Source organism: Palaemon carinicauda, chromosome 28 (assembly GCF_036898095.1).
Source record: "Palaemon carinicauda isolate YSFRI2023 chromosome 28, ASM3689809v2, whole genome shotgun sequence".
Classification (NCBI taxonomy): Eukaryota; Metazoa; Arthropoda; class Malacostraca; order Decapoda; family Palaemonidae; genus Palaemon; species Palaemon carinicauda.
The window spans coordinates 9,267,457-9,286,439 of NC_090752.1; the positions used below are offsets into that span (position 1 = coordinate 9,267,457).

At 45.1% G+C, this 18,983-nt stretch overlaps 1 long non-coding RNA gene across 1 annotated transcript in view; it reads right to left on the reverse strand.

Moving 5' to 3' along the window:
- The window catches only part of LOC137621983 (uncharacterized), a 46,325-nt gene that overhangs the window by 3,586 nt on the left and 23,756 nt on the right, over window positions 1–18,983 (reverse strand). The window contains exon 3 of the long non-coding RNA XR_011040312.1: window positions 11,896–12,016. This is a non-coding gene — a long non-coding RNA (uncharacterized lncRNA). The remainder of the gene's footprint in view (window positions 1–11,895; window positions 12,017–18,983) is intronic.

An 18,983-nucleotide genomic window follows, 5' to 3' on the forward strand; every position in this document is an offset into this window, starting at 1 on the left:
TCAGCAACCCCAGATCTACATTCTGGAGATGGAATTGATGCAAAGAATAGCATCATCAGCATATGCAACAAGCTCGTTTTCTAGGCCAAACCACGTCATGTGTATATAGTATGATAAGTAATGGGCCAAGAACACTACCCTGAGGAACACCATATATTCTTATACTCACTATGGTGCCTATCAACAACAACTCTTGGCGATCTGTTAAAAATTCAATAATGATGCTAAGAAACGACCCACCCACTCCAAATAGTTTGAGTTTGAAAACAAGGGCCTCATAATTAACAAGGTCAAAGGAAGCACTAAAATCAAGGCCAATCATACGAACTTCCAGACCACAACCAAAGGATTTCTCTACAGCCTAGAGATTGAAAGAAGGGCATCATATGCTCCAAAGCCTTTACGAAAACCAAATTGCAAACTAGGGAACATGATTACCTTCAGCAAACCTATTAAGACATTTTGCCAAAAGACATTAAAAAACTTAAGATAATACTGGAATAGTGGAAATTGGGTGATAATCAGTTGGACTTGAGCTACCACAAACACATTCACATAGTGGAGTAACATTACCAATTTTCCAACAAGTGCTAAAAGCTCCTCTTCTTGCTAACTTGCACAAAATAACAAATTCGGAGCTAAGAAAGCTGCAGTCTTTATAAAAAAAAAAAGGAAAAATATAATTTGGATTTACACCTCCATAAACATCAAGGTACATCAACAGAGCTTTAATTTCAAGAGATCAAAAAGCTAAACTAGTTAGTTTAGCTCCGTGAAAACAGGAATGAGGAAGTTTGAGTTTCTCATTACTCTGCTTACTGTCAAACACATCAGCCAAAAGGCAACGTGAATGACAGAACCATCTGGTTTAAATAAAGGAGGAACTGTTGTATCTATACCCGAGTGCAAATTTAATGGTAGTCCACCACTTATGCTACTGGGTTGTACCAGAAAGGGTTTCTTTTAAGGTTACAGTAAATTGTATTCCTTTTCAGTTGAAGCATAAAATCTCCGAGCAAAAGATATAAGTTGAGTATAGTTATTCCAGGTCAAATCTGATCTGTTACCCTTCCAAAGATGATAGACCTCATGCTTCTCAAAATAAGCATGTCTACAATCATAATTGAACCATGGTTTGCCCTTCACTCGGTACCTTAGCACACGAAAATGAAAACGCCTATCAATTATGTTCGCTAGATTCTCATTCAAAGGGACAACAGGATAAACACTACCATACAATTGTGACCAATTCAAGCACAAAAGATCATGCAAAATCCCATTCCAGTCTGCTTGAGATTTCATATAAATTTTATAAGAGTATGAAACATCAAAGACAGGCTGCTCAGTCTTCACTACTAATGAAATCAAGGCAAGATCAGATATCTCAACTGGAGAACCAACCTTACTAGCTATAACGCCAGGGGAGTTGGTGTATATGAGGATCCAAGCAGTTACCAGACCTGTGAGTAGCTTCACTTATGATTTGCTAACAGCCTGATTCAGAGGCAAAGTCTAAAGCTCTTAAGCCATGGCAATCTGTATGAGGAACAGAATTTAACCACTCACTATGGTGAGCATTGAAATCACCAACAAAGGCAAAAGAGGCCTTTCTATCATCTTGTATCTTAGCGATAATGGTGTAAAAGACCAAGATAGAATCATCCATATCTGGATTCTGGTAGATCGAACACAAATAGAAGTTGTTATGCCTGCCACAAACTTTCATTACCTGAACCTCATGACATCCACATTCATAGCAGGACTTATGAGAAGCAGGGTACTCAGTCCTAATATACACAGCCATTCCCCAGCCCTAGGGATGGCATCGCATTTCAACATTATTGGCTTCTTAAAACCTGTTACAAGGACCTCAGATGAATGTCTCATATTAGAAACCAACATTTCTGCGTACAAAAAATACTGTCTGGACGCAACTATAAGATTTTGAATATTTGCATGAAGACCACGAATATTGCAATAAATTAGACGAAATTGACGAAATGGAGGACGTACTGGTCCCGGATTTCGCTTAATGTCTCCAGACAGCATAAGATTTAATGGTAATAAAAAAGATACATCATACTTAGACACTAAACTAACAAAAATAACAGAAACATGTACAGAAATATAAATAAAGTGATTGATCAAACCCATAGACTAGAGGAAAAAAATGTCTGAAAAAATTACAAATTTGTGGATAATTTGTATTTTTCCTAACGATACAAACCTTTAGCTATTTATTAGGGAAATTATTTTCAGCAAGGCTGAAAGACCGAGCCATTAAAATTTTAGCGAGGGTTAACTACCCATTCTGCTAGTTAGCTGGGGTAGGAGGGGTAGGTTGCTACTGCTCCCACTCACACAACTGTGATTTAGCTCGCTTTGCTTGGAGGTAGGACTTAAGGGGGTTAGGGCTGGCGGGCGAGTTTGTGAAAATAGCTAAAGGTTTGTATCGTTAGGAAAAATACAAATTATCTACAAATTTTTCATTTGTTCCGTAACTGGAATACAAACCTACACTATTCATTATAGGTGACTTGCTCATCAGGAGGGTGGACGTCCCTGACAATCTGGCATTTTGGCTTTACTCAATGTATCCTTATTTTGAATAGGTTGAAACCAAAAATAAGGAGTCCCTGTACCTTGCTACGCAAGGTCTACGGCCTACGCAAGCTGTGTCAAGATATTCAGTAGTGTGACTGTCCAGGTATAAAAGTTATTCAGTCTTTGAAGGAGAAACTGTCGTCACCAAGACTTTCCCAATAACACCTTGTCAGGGTATGGGGATGCAACAGTACAAGCTGAATACTAGGTACACAAGGAAGCATGGTTTATCTGTAGTGGTTTGAGGTCAGCTTGTGCAGAGAACCCAGGATGCTGCTTTCCCCAAGAGAGGGGAGGATGAAGAAAAGAATAAGAACCTGTCAAACCTTTTTATTCACAGACTAAAACCAGGTAACAGTGCCCTCAACCTTCTGCTACTTGACCAATAAGGAGCTTGAGGTATACAACCAGCTGTTGTGCAGCTACCACCGGACCGATAGAGATCGTATCGAGTTCCTGTGGGTCACGTCTTCCAGGTAGTGGGCTGTAAACGTATTCCGACGTTTCCACACCCCAGCACATAGAACCTCGGTCACTGAGAAGTTTCTCTTGAACGCCAAGGAAGTAGCTACGTCCCAGACATCGTGATCTATGGGGCAACGTAAAGGAGGAGGGTCCTGAATTAGGGCATGATCTATGACCTTCTGAATCCAAGCAGAGATGGAGTTTTTAGTACCCTCCTCTTGTTCCTCCCTGTGCCGATGAGAAGTGCGGGCACACGGGGATGGGCTGCGGCTGTTCTCTTGAGGTACAGCCTCAAACTCCTCACTGGGCAGAATAAGAGATGATCCGGGTCATCAGTTACAGTGGAGACACTAAATCCAGGAGTCAAATTGGGGATCCGCCACTCCAGGATTCTGAGTCTTGGCTACAAACTCGGGGACGAAGCTGAATATTACTTCTACCCATCCCCTTGAATGGGTGATGTCGTCCGAGAGACCATGAAGTTCACAGACTCGCTTGGCCAAAGCCAAAGCTAGTAGGAACACTGTCTTCCAAGTGAGGTGGCGATCTGGTGCCTGGTGTAATGGTTCATAGGGAGGTCTCTTTAGAGACCTGAGAACTCGAACCACGTTCCATGGGGGAGGTCTCGCTTCAGACTGAGGACAGGTAAGTTTGTAACTCCATACGAGTAAGGAAGGTTCTAGCAATGAGGAAATGTCCATTTCGTTCAATCTAATAGCCTTTAACCACCGAGACTGAAAGGCGCATTTCCTCATTGCAAATATACAAGGAACTCTGCTATTACTGGTATAGTGGCATCGAGAGGAGAGATACCCTTTCCACGACACCAACCACAGAAGACTTTCCCCTTTGCCTGGTAGACTGCTGCTGATGATTTCCACAGGTATCCAGACATCCTGATTGCAACTTGTTGCGAAAATCCTCTCCGAGTGATGAGATGCTGGATAGTCCGCAGGGGTGAAGTTGTAGCAAAGCTAGGGCTTTGTGGAAAATGTTGGCATGTCGTCGTTTGAGTAAATCGTGTCGTAGAGGAGTTGCAGAAGGTCCGGAAACCATTCCACATGATGCCATAGCGGAGCTATGAGAGTCATTGAGAGATTGACCGATGTTCTGGCTGGGAGTGGGGAGCAGTACAACTGGAGCCTGAAGTTCGGAGCTGTTGCAAGAGATCCATAGTAGGAGAACCCCACAAATTCAGGACTTTGTTGGCTACCAGATGATCCAAAGACCACTCGGTACTCACTATCTGAGATGCTCTGCTCAGGTTGTCGGCTAGCACATTCCTTTTGCCTGGAATGAAGTGTGCTGATAGGGGTATCGAGTGCATCTCGGCCCATCTCAGTATATCTACTGCTAGATGGGATAGAGTTTGTGAAAAAATACCTCCTTGTTCATTGATGTAAGCCACTACTGTTGTGTTGTCACTCACCACTACAGTGATCCCTCGCTACTTCGCGGTTCGACTATCGCGGATTCACCACTTGGCGGATTTTTTTCATAACGCATGTATATACATATATCGCGGATTTACCGGAAATTTCGAAAATACCGGATGTGACCAATGGTGCGAGATTGGAGAAAGTAAGGAAAATTGAATCATGATTGATTTTCAATATAAATGAAACTTTGAGGAGCAACAAAGATATCATTTGTTAGAGTGATAGAGAGAGGTAAGGAATGGGAGGTAGTGAAAAGTAGCCCACAGGAACGGGCGAAGGTTGAGGGCCAGGAGACGACGGAAGAGGAGGCTCCTCTGCGGGGAAAGGCTGCGAAGAGAAGGCTGAAGAGCCGAAGATGCGCCTTTTCACCGATGGCGTAGGTCGACCTCTAAAGCGTAAACGATGACGCCCTCTGGGGCCGGAGGATCAGCAAGCTGACCTTAAAAGCAGCAGACCTCTGTAGGAGTCTCTATGAGTGAACTCCTCCTCCTCCTAGGAGAAACACCCGCAGGAGAGAGACAAAAGACTTTACATCCCCCTCGAAAGATGATCAGGAACGGGGGAAGCGCAGTCGGCAGCAACAGCTGAGGAGTCTGAAGAGGTAGAGTCGTCGGCGGCAGCAGCAGAAGACGCCTCCGACATTATTACGTCGATGTATGCCAGAGGATCCACCTCCGAAGTCGACGAAGGCTGCACACTAGCACCACGGATGATGAGCTACAGCAAGAAGTCCTTGGAGGGCAGACCCGGAAGCCCCAAGGACGACTCCACCTGTACAATAGGAGAAAGACAAGACCTCACCAGGGGGTAGAGGTGAGACTGCTTCGCTAGGGAAAGCGAAACCATCTCTCGTGGACCGGGGTTAACCAACAATTAAAGGGCCTACACTACTATTCGACGGTCTCTCGGAAGAGGCCGTAAGAGTAGGAGCTTCAGAGGAAGGTCGGGAAGCAGAAAAGGAAGCCTTGGGTATTTTCTCTTTCAAAGAAAACTTCGAAGGAGAAATATCCCGCTTTGACTTCTTCTGCCAGCACCCAAACTTAGACCACTCACTACTCTTTGTTTTCCCTATCACACCGTTGAACTCTGCAGGTGGGACAAAGGGTGTGACGATCGGTTTCCATGGCCGACATGAAGGTATCGCAGGGCCGGCCTTCAAGTCCAGGGCAGATATGCATGGTTGGCACACACACACACACACTAATAAGAGAAAGTACAAACAAAAAGTAATTAATGGCAATCCAAAAATAACTTGGTGAGGATGAGAAACGGCAACAACCGTTCAAAATTCGAGCCAAAGGTAAAGTTAGGTAAATCACAAGTGTGCGAATGGGAGCAGTAGCAACCTAAACCCCCTACTGCCTTTAACTAGCGGAATGGGTAGTTAACCCTCACTAAAATTTTATTGGCTAGTCTTTTCAGCTTCGCCAAAAGTAATAACCCCTAATAGGCTAAATAGCGTAGGTTTGTATTCCAGTTACAGAACAAAATTATTTCCCTGAAGTGAAACCATTTGAGAAAAGTCATTGGATTTAATTATCAAGTTTCTACAGTCCTGAATAAACAAATGGAGTAAACTTGTTACTTGTACTAGATGTAGTTGAAGAGAAGCAACCACATGAACAAAAGCTTTTAGTCTAAAGCAGATTACAGTAGTCATGTTTTCAACAATAGAGAATTCTCCTCAAAGACACCCAAACTACATGTTGATAAAAATGTTAGCAATGAGGCTATTCAAAATCTTGCTGTTGAAACTGTAACTGTGAATGGGTTGCCCTTAACAGTCTTCAAAACGTCTGGGATTTCCAAAATGATAGCACTTGTTACATGTAAATTAGGTCCAAAATGATAGCACCAATTATATGTAAATTAGGTTTCTCTCCGAATCAGAAAGCAACCCAATTTATGACAATGAAATCTGGAGGGGAAAAATGTTTTATCTGAAAGGCGAATTTTCCCATTGCATGGTTTGTGTGAAAACAGACCTTTGTAACTGATGTGGATGCCAGTTCATTGGAGTTAATTTCCCAGCTATCATAGATGGAAATTTGCGCATTGTTACTGCTACCATTAAAAAAATGACAGACTGAGAAACTGGTAGAGAAATCTGTGCAATGTTGGTTGTGTGGTTGTATAAACAGGGGATCAAAGTACAGAAAATTATTTCTTAACAATTGACAATAGCTTAAATGTAAAAGCAGGGAAGATCCTGAGAGAAAAGGAAATGACACCTGAGAGGAATAGCGAAGAGGACTATAGAAGTAGTGATGAATACAAAGTAAGTAATATAACCTGGATAACCTGCGTGAGGACTAAGTAAGTAGGGTGGCAGAGCTAAAAGATCTCAAGTCGAGTAGCAGCACACAAGAGGAGCAGAAGGTATTTCTGTAAGGTGTGAAGTTCATACACTTCAAATGAGTTCATATGATGTCATCAGCACTAATGCTCAAATCAAGGTTATAAGAGCAGTACATAATGTGGTCACTAGGACAATACATGCAGCTATTCTCCACACAAAACCAAAAACTTTGGAAAAATACTATGGGGATCAATGCAAGATAAGCTGGAGTTGTGTGGTAGTCAGCAAATAATTTTTTTTACAACCAAATAGCTTAGGCTAACGAGTCCCTTCTACTACTAGAATGTGAAATCATTAAGGATATGTTACACAGTCTTAAACCATCCTATGAAGCAACAAAGACTCTCCAACTTTGAAACATTATAGCCGGACAATTCTTAGAAGATTGGATGAAGTGCAAGGTGCTGCTCTCTAAGAGTCAATAGTCACTTCACTTGCTGCACTTCCCATTATGGAGAAAAGAGATGCTCAATAATGCGACATTTCTTTCTACTGTATACTTACCTCCCAGTTTCACTGTCAAGCAGCCACACAAGTTAATTGCTCAAAAACCTTTATACAAGTTGTGAGGACATCAAAAAGGGGAAATAGAAACTGTTAAATACGACAATAATGCATGATACAATACTTTCTGACAACAAGAACACTTGCCTGCATATCAAAGATATGACAGGTGAAAAGTTAGATGTGATTGATTAGCTTTTGAATGAAAGTGATAAAAATAAAGCTTGTGAGCGAATACTGCCTATGTGTATATTATGTAAGTTCAAAAAGGTTCCAATTGCTAACAAAAACAATGATGATTGCAATTACAGTTCACACACTCACACTCACTCACTCTCATGTGTGCGGAACAGACCACCCAGTAGGGCAGCCAGTGCTGCCTGGGGATTGTGTCTGTTGACCCACCTCGGAGGGTTGGATGGCTCAATTAAGAGGAATAAGGATCAACTGGCTCAATTGAAAGGCCAACCTCAATCGAGTGCCCGAGGGGTTGCTTATAAAGTAAAACATTTCAAGTCGATTGCTTTAGAGTCATGAAATTTGTTGCAAGCTACAGTCTCTGTAAAGGGATGATTAAGCCTTGTCCTCCAACTGCCTTCACTAGAATGGGAGTTGGTAGTCTATGTTTTATGTAACCAAAGTACTTCCAAAAGACAAGATTGAGACTTCTCTACAATCACATTTGTCAGACAGGTAGTTGTGCACACAAGTCTGGCTACAGATCAGTAAACACTTAACAGATATTTTACCGCTAGAAGATAAATGTTTCCCCCGGGTCTTATGGCAGGAATCCCGTGACAGCTACCCCAGGGCAGGACGAAGACCTAGGTGTGGTCCAAATGGTTTGTTGTGCCTAAACTTGATCGTAGAACATTGATAAATGTTCGCGACGAGACCGCCTTCTCCCTGCTGTCAGGCATCCCTTAAAATAGACGAATACATCTCTGATTCCTCCGTTCCCGATTGGCAAAACTGGAATAAGCTCAGATTGTTCCCCCTCACGGGAACACACTCGCTTATGCGAAGTTTCAAAGTCCAAGTACCTTTGATACTTACACTTACAATCTGGAGATGTTAGGGATGACCTGACGGGGTTGGAGGAGAAGCCCACTTATGTCTGGTTACGGGAAGGTAGAGGGTTGCAATTGGTTCCCTATATCAAAATGACTGAAATAGTGTTCTTCACAAACACGAAGAACCATTAGTAGGTTGTTTATGATGGTAAGTAGCTTTTTCTAACTCATGACTGTGCCTATGACTGCAATCCTCATGGTTGTGCATATGACTGCGATCTTCATGGTTGTGCATGACTGCAAGGGTAGCGCATGCAACTGGCAAAAAGAACAGACTTTGTTGGCAGGAGTGACTTCCTCGTCCGCATGCAGGTGTCAAGTTGCAACTTCCTTGATTCAGGGCCAGTGCTCTTACATGAGCTCAAGCATCGTGAACACATTTCCGTGTGCGAGCTCCCCTGAGGTACCTCATGGAATCATTGGGGAAATAATATGTATGAGATGAAGCGCAGCATCATTGCTTCATTGCTCAAAATTAAATGATTATCGACTAGCCATAGCATAGTGAACATCTTCGTGTGCGCGCAAGCAACCGTCGAGGAGCTCATTATTATCATTATTACTTGCTAAGCTACAATCCTAGTTGGAAAAGGAGGATGCTATAAGACCAGGGGCTCCAAAAGGGAAAATAGCCCAGTGAGGAAAGAAAAGAAAAAAAATATTTCAAGAACAGCAAAAACACCAAAATAGATATTTCTTATAAACACTATAAAAACTAACAAAACAAAAGGAAGAGAAAAAAAGACAGGTGTGCTCGAGTGTACCCTCAAGCAAGAGAACACTAACCCAAGGCAGTGGAAGACCGTGGTACAGAAGCTATGGCACTACCCAAGACTAGAGAAATGGTTTGATTTAGGCTTGTCCTTCTCCTAGAAGCTGCTGCTTACCACAGCTAAAGAGTCTCTTCTACCCTTACCAAGATGGAAGTAGCCACTGAACAATTAGAGCGCAGTGGTTAACCACTTGGATGAAGAAGAATTGTTTGGTAATCTCAGTGTTGTCAGGTGTATGAGGACAGAGGAGAATGTGTAAAGAATAGGCCAGACTATTCAGTGTATGTGTAGGCAAAGAAAAATAGCTGTAATCAGAGAGAGGGATCCATCTGGCCAGTCAAAGGATCCAATAACTCTCTAGCGGTAGTACCTCAACGGGTGGTTGGTGCCATGACCAACCTACTACCTACAGCTAGCAAAGCATTCAGACCTTTGTTAGCAGTACAAGCTCACCTTGTGGATGGGACAAGCGCACCTGTAAGCATAATACTTGTTTGATTTGTTCGTAAATATAAGCATGAACTGATTCCATCACGTTGGAGTACCTCGAAGGACTATGTATCGTGAGACCGTTGTGCCCCTTAGGGCATGACGGGATAAGGTGGAGACCGCAAGGGGTTGGAGGCCGATACCATGTGAAATTCTGATGAGCTCTCTAACCTGTAGGGTAAAGTTCGAGATAATAATCCTGAAGGTTATGTTCCACAAGACTAAGTGCCCTAGGAGCACACTTGTGGCATGTGGAGGCCACAAGCAGTCAGCAGGCATCACCATTTGCAGTAACACGAGGGTTCTGTCTAACGAGCCTCGTTGTATGGCCGCAGGTTTCCACTTCCCCGGCAAGGTCTGGCAGTCGTACAGGCAAGCGCATATGTGCAACCCAAGTACCTCGTACCAGAACCTCACTATAGGGGTGTTGGTGAGCAACTGTAGTTGCGCAGATCATGTCAGCTATATAAACTCACCTGTGCACCTTCCTACCGCTCAGTGTCTGAGTGGACTCTCATGAAAATGAAAGGGCAGAGGTGCTTGCCCGTGCTCAGAGCTCAAAAAGACCCTCGTCAGCGAAAGAAGCTCGCCTGCTCACCTTACTATTGCTCAGTGTGGGTTTGCCTTCACATGAATAGGTTAGAGGAGCTTGCCCTGATATTGCTCACTAGTGCAAAGTGTCTGGGTTTGCTCTATCACATGAAAGAGCTGTTTGCCCAAACATGAGAAGACCACTAGCACTTGCAAGTGCTCCCAGAGAAGGTTGTCAAGCATGCTTCTAGAAGGATGCAGGTGCTTGTATGGTGGCAAGCAAGGCTGAGAAAGATTTTCCTCTGCACCGATGCACAGCAGGAAAAAAGGGCTCTTCCCCATATAGGGAGGAATGCCTGAGGCAGGGTCCCAAAGGGCCTGGCCTCATAAAACTCTATAAGCTTTGTTGGCATGATGATGAGAGGCAGCCGCCACAAGCACCACCATATGACGCAATAACTCCGAAGAGTTATAAATTACAATGCTCGTCGATGGGAGAGGCAGCGACCACAAGCGGTAAACAAGCATCCCCATTTGGGTGCTCTGAAGAACAGGAACGAGGACCAATGAATCAAGCACTCATTCCAAACCCGAGGGGGGAATGCCACATGTGAGGCCTCGCTTGCAGACGAGAGAGGCTCTCTATAACTGGTGGGGAAGCTCAGTGCTTCAAACGCTATGGTCCTCAGCTCTCTCAGCAAGCTCAGTCTGAGGGCAGCCACATAATCAGCAAGCTTAAAAGACTGACCTAAGTTGGCTGTGTTTTCTACACGTTCTAGCATTAGGAGGATCGAGGAGGAACCCCAAACTTCTGACTCTGAAGAGTACCAGTTTATATCAGTTCTTATTTGTATGCTGAAGCTGCAGGAATGAAGGGTGATGAGCAGATGCAGAGAGTGCTCCAGCTAAGAGCACGAGATGCTCTGGTGGTTCACTCAGCCCCAGTCTCGGAGGGGAAGACCATGGTCAACCCCTAGGGAGGCAGGTATGCGCTCCTAATATGCCCTTAACTGAAATAACCTTGAAACTATTCTTTCAAAAGCTCCAAGGATGCTACGAGTTGCAAGAGGCAGCAACAAAAGAGATTTCTCCAGTGGTGATTGCAATTACTTCGCTATGGGAAGTGATTGTGTCCACACCTAAGAGTTGTCCAAGGGTCCACACACACAACGGGGAGAGTACAAATGCCCAAAAACAGGAAATAATTTCCTAGATTCCATCGCCTACCAAACTGCTCCCACTGAGAGGATGACTGCTCCCTTAAAAATGTAAGATTAAAGTAAAAGGCCAGATATGTTAATAGGGTTAGTGGGGTTGTTTACTTTGTTTAAAGTCTTATGGCTAGTTCAGCTCTGCACAAGTAACATTTTCATATAGGTAAACGGTGAAAGGGTTTGTACTGGGTGTCGGAACAAAGTTTCACTATGATAAATTTTGGCTCAAACTTAGTAACAATTCAGTTTTCCCTTACAAAATCACCGCCAAAACGTACAAAAAAATTTAATTTTTTTAGTATAAAATACTGTAGCTATATGATTATCTGCCGTTAACTACTTCAATTGAAACTGCAGAAAATAATCCATAACCATGTGCCTTTCAGCAAAACTTTTTACTTTATTACAAAGCACAGAAATTATAAAAAATATAAAAAACTCAACTTTAGCAGTTTCTACGACAAAAACTTCTTTTTAGCATATAAAATGCAATGAACATCCATTGAAGTGATGATGGCATTATAAAAATCATCTTCAGGGTAGTGGAATTCTATTCATTCTGTTTCTGAAAAGGGGATACTTGATAATGTCGATTACACAGATATCAGTGGAAAATATGTTATTTTCATTAGTAAAATAAATTTTTGAATATACTTACCCGATAATCATGTAGCTGTCAACTCCGTTGCCCGACAGAATTCTACGGGAGGGATACGCCAGCTATCACTATACTAGAAGGGGGTGTACTCACCAGCGCCACCTGTGGCCAGGTACTGCAGTACTTCTTGTTGACACCACCTCACTTTTTCCTCGGTCCACTGGTTCTCTATGGGGAGGAAGGGTGGGTCAATTAAATCATGATTATCGGGTAAGTATATTCAAAAATTTATTTTACTAATGAAAATAACATTTTTCAATATTAAACTTACCCGATAATCATGTAGCTGATTCACACCCAGGGGGGTGGGTGAAAACCAGTGTACATGACTAAAGGATAGCTAAGTATCCCGTATTTCATATAATCAGTTATTTCAGAATAACAATGAAATAATAAGTACCTGGTAAGGAAGTCGACTTGAACCGTTACTCTGCCTTTATTAAGTTAGTCTTCCTTACTGAGCGCAGCGTTCCTCTTAGGAGGCTGAATCAACTCTAAGGTGCTAAAGTATATAGGGCTGCAACCCCTACTAAAGGACCTCTACACAACCTCTAACCCAGGCGCTTCTCAAGAATGAATTGACCACCCGCCAAATCAAAAGGATGCGGAAGGCTTCTTAGCCTACCGTAACAACCCATAAAAACAACAATAAAAGCATTCAAGAGAAAGGTTAAAAAGGTTATGGGATTAAGGGAATGTAGTGGCTGAGCCCTCACCTACTACTGCACTCGCTGCTACGAATGGTCCCAGGGTGTAGCAGTTCTCGTAAAGAGACTGGACATCTTTAAGATAAAATGATGCAAACACTGACTTGCTCCTCCAATAAGTTGCATCCATTATGCTCTGCAGAGAACGGTTCTTATTAAAGGCCATCGAAGTGGCTACGGCTCTCACTTCGTGGGTCCTTACCTTCAGCAAAGCAAGGTCTTCCTCCTTCATGTGAGAATGGGCTTCTCTAATCAGAAGCCTTATATAATACGAAACTCCGTTTTTGGACATGGGCATCGAAGGTTTCTTGATTGCACACCATAAGGCTTCTGACTGTCCTCGTATAGGTTTTGACCTATTAAGATAATATTTCAGAGCTCTGACAGGGCAAAGAACTCTTTCTAGCTCGTTACCTACCATGTTGGAAAGGCTAGGAATTTCAAACGATCTAGGCCAAGGACGTGAAGGAAGTTCATTCTTAGCTAAAAATCCGAGCTGTAAAGAACATGTTGCAGATTCGGATGTGAACCCAATGTTCTTGCTGAAGGCATAAACCTCACTGACTCTTTTAGCTGTTGCAAGGCAGACGAGGAAAAGAGTCTTGAGGGTAAGGTCCTTGAAGGAAGCTGACTGGAGAGGTTCGAACCTAGGCGACATAAGGAACCTTAAGACTACGTCTAGATTCCAGCCTGGAGTGGGTAAACGACGTTCTTTAGAAGTCTCAAAAGACTTAAGGATGTCTTGAAGGTCCTTGTTGGAAGAAAGGTCCAAACCTCTGTGGCGGAGAACTGAAGCCAACATACTTCTGTACCCTTTAATCGTAGGAGCCGAAAGGGATCTCTCATTCCTTAGATGTAATAGGAAGTCAGCTATTTGGGCTACAGAGGTATTGGTAGATGAAACTGCATTGGCTCTACACCAGCTCCGGAAGACTTCCCACTTGGATTGGTAGACTCTACGAGTGGATACCCTCCTTGCTCTGGCAATCGCACTGGCTGCCTCCTTCGAAAAGCCTCTAGCTCTAGCGAATCTTTCGACAGTCTGAAGGCAGTCAGCCGAAGAGCGTGGAGGTTTGGGTGCAACTTGTCTACGTGAGGTTGACGTAGAAGGTCCACTCTTAGAGGGAGAGTCCTGGGGACGTCGACCAGCCATTGTAGTACCTCTGTGAACCATTCTCTTGCAGGCCAAAGGGGAGCAACCAGCGTCAGCCGTGTCCCTTCGTGCGAGATGAACTTTTGAATGACTCTGTTGATGATCTTGAACGGAGGGAATGCGTAAAGGTCGAGATGGGACCAATTCAGCAGAAAAGCATCCACATGAACTGCTGCTGGGTCTGGAACTGGGGAACAGTACAAAGGAAGCCTCTTGGTCATGGAGGTGGCAAACAGATCTATTGTAGGCTGACCCCACAAGGTCCAAATTCTGTTGCACACGCTCTTGTGAAGGGTCCATTCCGTGGGGATGACCTGATCTTTTCTGCTTAGGCGATCTGCTGAGACGTTCATGTTGCCCTGAATGAACCTCGTTACTAGGGTGAGGTTTAGACTTCTTGACCAAATGAGGAGGTCCCTTGCTATCTCGTACAGGTTCCTCGAATGGGTCCCTCCCTGCTTGGAGATGTAAGCCAAGGCTGTGGTGTTGTCGGAGTTCACCTCCACCACCTTGCCTAGCAGGAGGGACTTGAAGTTCAATAGGGCCATATGAACTGCCAGTAGCTCCTTGCAGTTGATGTGGAGCGTTTCCTGTTCCTTGTTCCACGTTCCCGAGCATTCCTGTCCGTTCAAGGTCGCGCCCCAGCCCGAGTCTGATGCATCCGAGAAGAGATGAAGATTGGGGGTCTGAATCGCTAACGATAGGCCCTCCTTGAGAAGGAGGTTGGTCTTCCACCACAAGAGAGTGGTCTTCATCTCTTCGGTGACCGGGATAGAGACTGCTTCGAGCGTCAAATCCTTGTCCCAATGAGCTGCTAGATGGAATTGGAGAGGGCGGAGGTGGAGTCTCCCTAACTCGACGAACAGGGCTAACGATGACAGGGTCCCTGTGAGACTCATCCACTGTCTCACCGAGCAACTGCTCCTCTTCAGCATGCTCAGGATGCAATCTAGGGCTTGGCTTATCCTTGGGGCCGATGGAAAAGCCCGAAAATCCTGACTCCGAATCTCCATTCCCAGGTAAACAATGGATTGGGAGGGAATGAGCTGGGACTTTTCTAAGTTGACTAACAGACCCAGTTCCTTGATCAAGTCCAAAGTCCAGTTGAGACTCTCCAGACAGCGACGACTCGTGGAGGCTCTCAACAGCCAGTCGTCTAAATAAAGGGAGGCTCTGATGTCCGATAAGTGGAGGAATTTTGCAACATTCCTCATCAGATGCGTAAACACCATAGGAGCTGTGCTTAGGCCAAAACACAGGGCTTGGAATTGGTACACAACCTTTCCAAAAACGAATCTTAGGAAAGGTTGGGAGTCTGGATGAATAGGAACGTGAAAGTAAGCGTCTTTCAGATCCAACGAGACCATCCAGTCCTCCTGCCTGACCGCTGCTAGGACCGACTTCGTCGTCTCCATAGTGAACGTCTGCTTGGTGACATAAGCATTGAGCGCGCTGACGTCCAGCACCGGTCTCCAACCTCCTGTCTTCTTGGCCACCAGAAAGAGACGGTTGTAGAAGCCCGGGGATTGATGGTCCCGGACTATAACCACTGCCTTCTTCTGTAAAAGGAGCGACACCTCCTGGTGCAACGCTAGCCTCTTGTCCTTTTCCTTGTAGTTGGGAGAGAGGTTGATGGGAGAAGTGGTCAGAGGGGGTTTGCGGCAGAATGGTATCCTGTAACCCTCCCTCAGCCACCTGACAGACTGGGCGTCTGCACCTCTCCTTTCCCACGCTTGCCAGAAGATCTTGAGTCTGGCTCCTACTGCTGTCTGGAGAGGAGGAGAGTCAGTGTTTGCCTTTTGAAGTCTTGGGACCTTTCCTAGACTTGCTCCTGGAAGAGTCTGGACGGGAGCTTCCTCGGCTGGGGGCTCTACCACGAAAGGGCGGAATAAACCTTGAAGCAGGAGTATCAGCCACTGGGGTGCGGTAAGTCCTGGGAACTGAGGGAGCAACCTTAGTCTTACGAGCTGAAGAGGCCACAGGATCATGAGTGTCCTTCTGAATCAGGGCCGCAGACAAGTCCTTGATAAGCTCTTCGGGAAACAAGAACTTAGAAAGCGGAGCGAAAAGGAGTTGAGACCTTTGACAAGGTGTGATGCTGGAAGAAAGAAAGGTGCAAAGTTGCTCCCTTTTCTTAAGAACTCCTGACACAAACATTGAAGCAAGCTCGCCAGATCCATCCCTAATTGCTTTATCCATGCAGGACATTAAAAGCATGGCCGAGTCCTTGTCCGCAGGGGAGGTCTTCTTGCTAAGGGCCCCCAGGCACCAGTCTAGAAAATTGAACATCTCAAAGGCACGAAATACACCTTTTAGGAAGTGGTCTAAATCGGAGAAGGTCCAGCAAACCTTAGAGCGCCTCATTGCTGTTCTACGAGGAGAGTCGACCAAACTTGAGAAGTCAGCCTGGGCAGAGGCAGGGACTCCCAAGCCTGGTTCCTCTCCTGTGGCATACCATACGCCCGCTTTAGAAGTGAGCTTAGTAGGTGGGAACATAAAGGAAGTCTTCCCTAGTTGCTGTTTAGACTGCAACCACTCCCCTAATATTCTTAAAGCTCTCTTAGAGGACCTAGCAAAGACGAGCTTAGTATACGTTGACTTAACAGGCTGCATGCCCAGCGAAAACTCAGATGGAGGAGAGCGGGGGGTAGCAGAAACAAAATGGTCCGGGTATACCTCTCTGAAAAGAGCCAGGACCTTACGAAAGTCAATGGGTAGAGGAGAAGACTTGGTTTCTTCCACGTCTGATGAGGGATCCAGGTGCGCAGCTTCCTCCTCAGAAACCTCATCACCAGAGTGTAGCGAAGTGAGAGGTAAAGTAATAGCGGTATGCTGAACAGCAGAATCTGAACAAGCGGGTGCATAAACGCTTGTGGTTTCATCCTCAAGTCTCTGTTGTTGAGTTAAAACCTGAGGTTCAGGCTGCAAAGACTGTTCAAGAAGAGTAGAGGAAGGTAGGCGCATGGGTTGAGGTGGCTGACTCCTGGCATGAGTTTCTTGTCTCAAGAGTTGCGCTTGCTGTAAGGGTTGCGGATGCGCAGTAGCAGGTTCCTGAGGAACGAGTTGAGGTTCCTGAGGTGTGAGCTGCGAGAGTTGAGGTAGCGGCTGCGCAGAACGCAGTTCTTGTCTCGCGAGTTGAGGTTCCTGAGGTGCTAGCCTAAGGTGTTGAGGCTCTCGCCTTGAGGAGGGTTGAGGTCGCTGCAGCGAGTGCTGAGGTGGCTGCCTCATGGATGGAAGAGGTTGTTGTACCTCAAGAGATTGTTGCCTCGCTGGTGGAACCGCAGGCGGAAGCGGAGGAAGTAAGGCATAAGCTTCCTGCTCCCATTGCTGAGGTTGCTGCACACCGCTGGTAACTGGCAACTCAGTACGCGGTAAGGTATCCTGAGGAGCCTCAACTTCGTACGCCTGGCAGACTGGACTGCGGTTAGGCGGAGCGATCGCAGGAGGAGGTGTAACCTTCTCAGCCTGACACTCACGCATTAAGACCGCAAGCTGTGACTGCATGGACTGCAGCAAAGTCAACTTGGGGTCGACAGACGCTAAGGTCTGCTGAGGCAAAGCCTTAACAGAAGATGAGGTCTGTTGCGGCATCACCTTACCCCTCTTAGGAGGTGTGCAGTCACCTGATGACTGCGGAGAGTCAGAGCTAATCCAATGACTGCAACCAGGTTGTAAAGCTCTTGAGGTCTGGACTTTGCGTTTGAGAGGTCTTGAGACCTGAGTCCAGCGTTTTCTCCCTGACATCTCTTCAGCAGACGAGTAAAAGACGGGCTCAATCGTCTGCGGGTGGGAGTGACGGTCTCTGTAAGACACGCCCGCAACCACCGAGGATACTTCTGTGCGCCGATCAAGGCCTGCCGAACCCTTTTGCCCTTCGACATTGCTTCTCCCCTGGGCTTGGGAGCTTGCAAGAGGTCCCGGACTGGGAGGACGACTGGCACGCACAGAAGTACCCTCACGCACCACACTGACACTGGCACTGCACTGACACTAGCACTTGGCACCGCACTGGCACTATCACCTCCCACTGCACTTTTGACCTTAAGCTCTTTGACTTCAGCCATAAGAGACTTATGGTCACTAACCACCGATTCCACTTTGTCACCTAAAGCCTGAATGGCACGCAAAACTTCGGACATATCAGGTTGAGCACAAATAGAAGGTTCGGGGGTAGCCACTACAGGGGGAGGAAAAGGTTGAGGGTCATGTGGTGAGGAAAAAAGTGAAGAGCGAGAAGAACTCCTCCTAACTCTCTCTCTCTCTAACTTGGTTGAATATTTCAGGAATCGAACAAATTCAAGTTCCGAAAGTCCGGCGCATTCCTCACATCGATCTTCCAACTGACAGGGTCTTTCCCTACAGTCAGAACAAGCGGTGTGAGGATCAACCGAGGCCTTCGGAACACGCCTATTACAAGACCTACATCGTCTATGGGGTGGGGCTTGTGAAAGGTCAGACATCTTGAATCAAAGAGTTAGTCAAGGGGGATTCCAAATCAAGCAAAAAGATCGTTAACCATTAATCAAAACTAAATAAAAGCTATCTAAGCTAATTAGAAAAGTTTCCAGTATAGCGACAGCCGAAATCTGAGAGAAATACTTCACCAAAAGCCGTGAACAGAACTCCAAAATCATAAGCGTATCCCAGAATGTCTTGCCGGAAGCACGACAGAGGAAAAAGTGAGGTGGTGTCAACAAGAAGTACTGCAGTACCTGGCCACAGGTGGCGCTGGTGAGTACACCCCCTTCTAGTACAGTATAGTGATAGCTGGCGTATCCCTCCCGTAGAATTCTGTCGGGCAACGGAGTTGACAGCTACATGATTATCGGGTAAGTTTAATATTGAAAAATATCATGCACTCCTTTGACATCTGAAACAGAAAAAATACATCTAATAGCTAAATTGATTCGGCAATTTTGATCCATTACATTACTGTACTTTTTTTTACCTTAATGTTCAAGTTTGCCATGACCAATTTACAAATAGTATCTTATATAATTTGGTTAAAAAACTT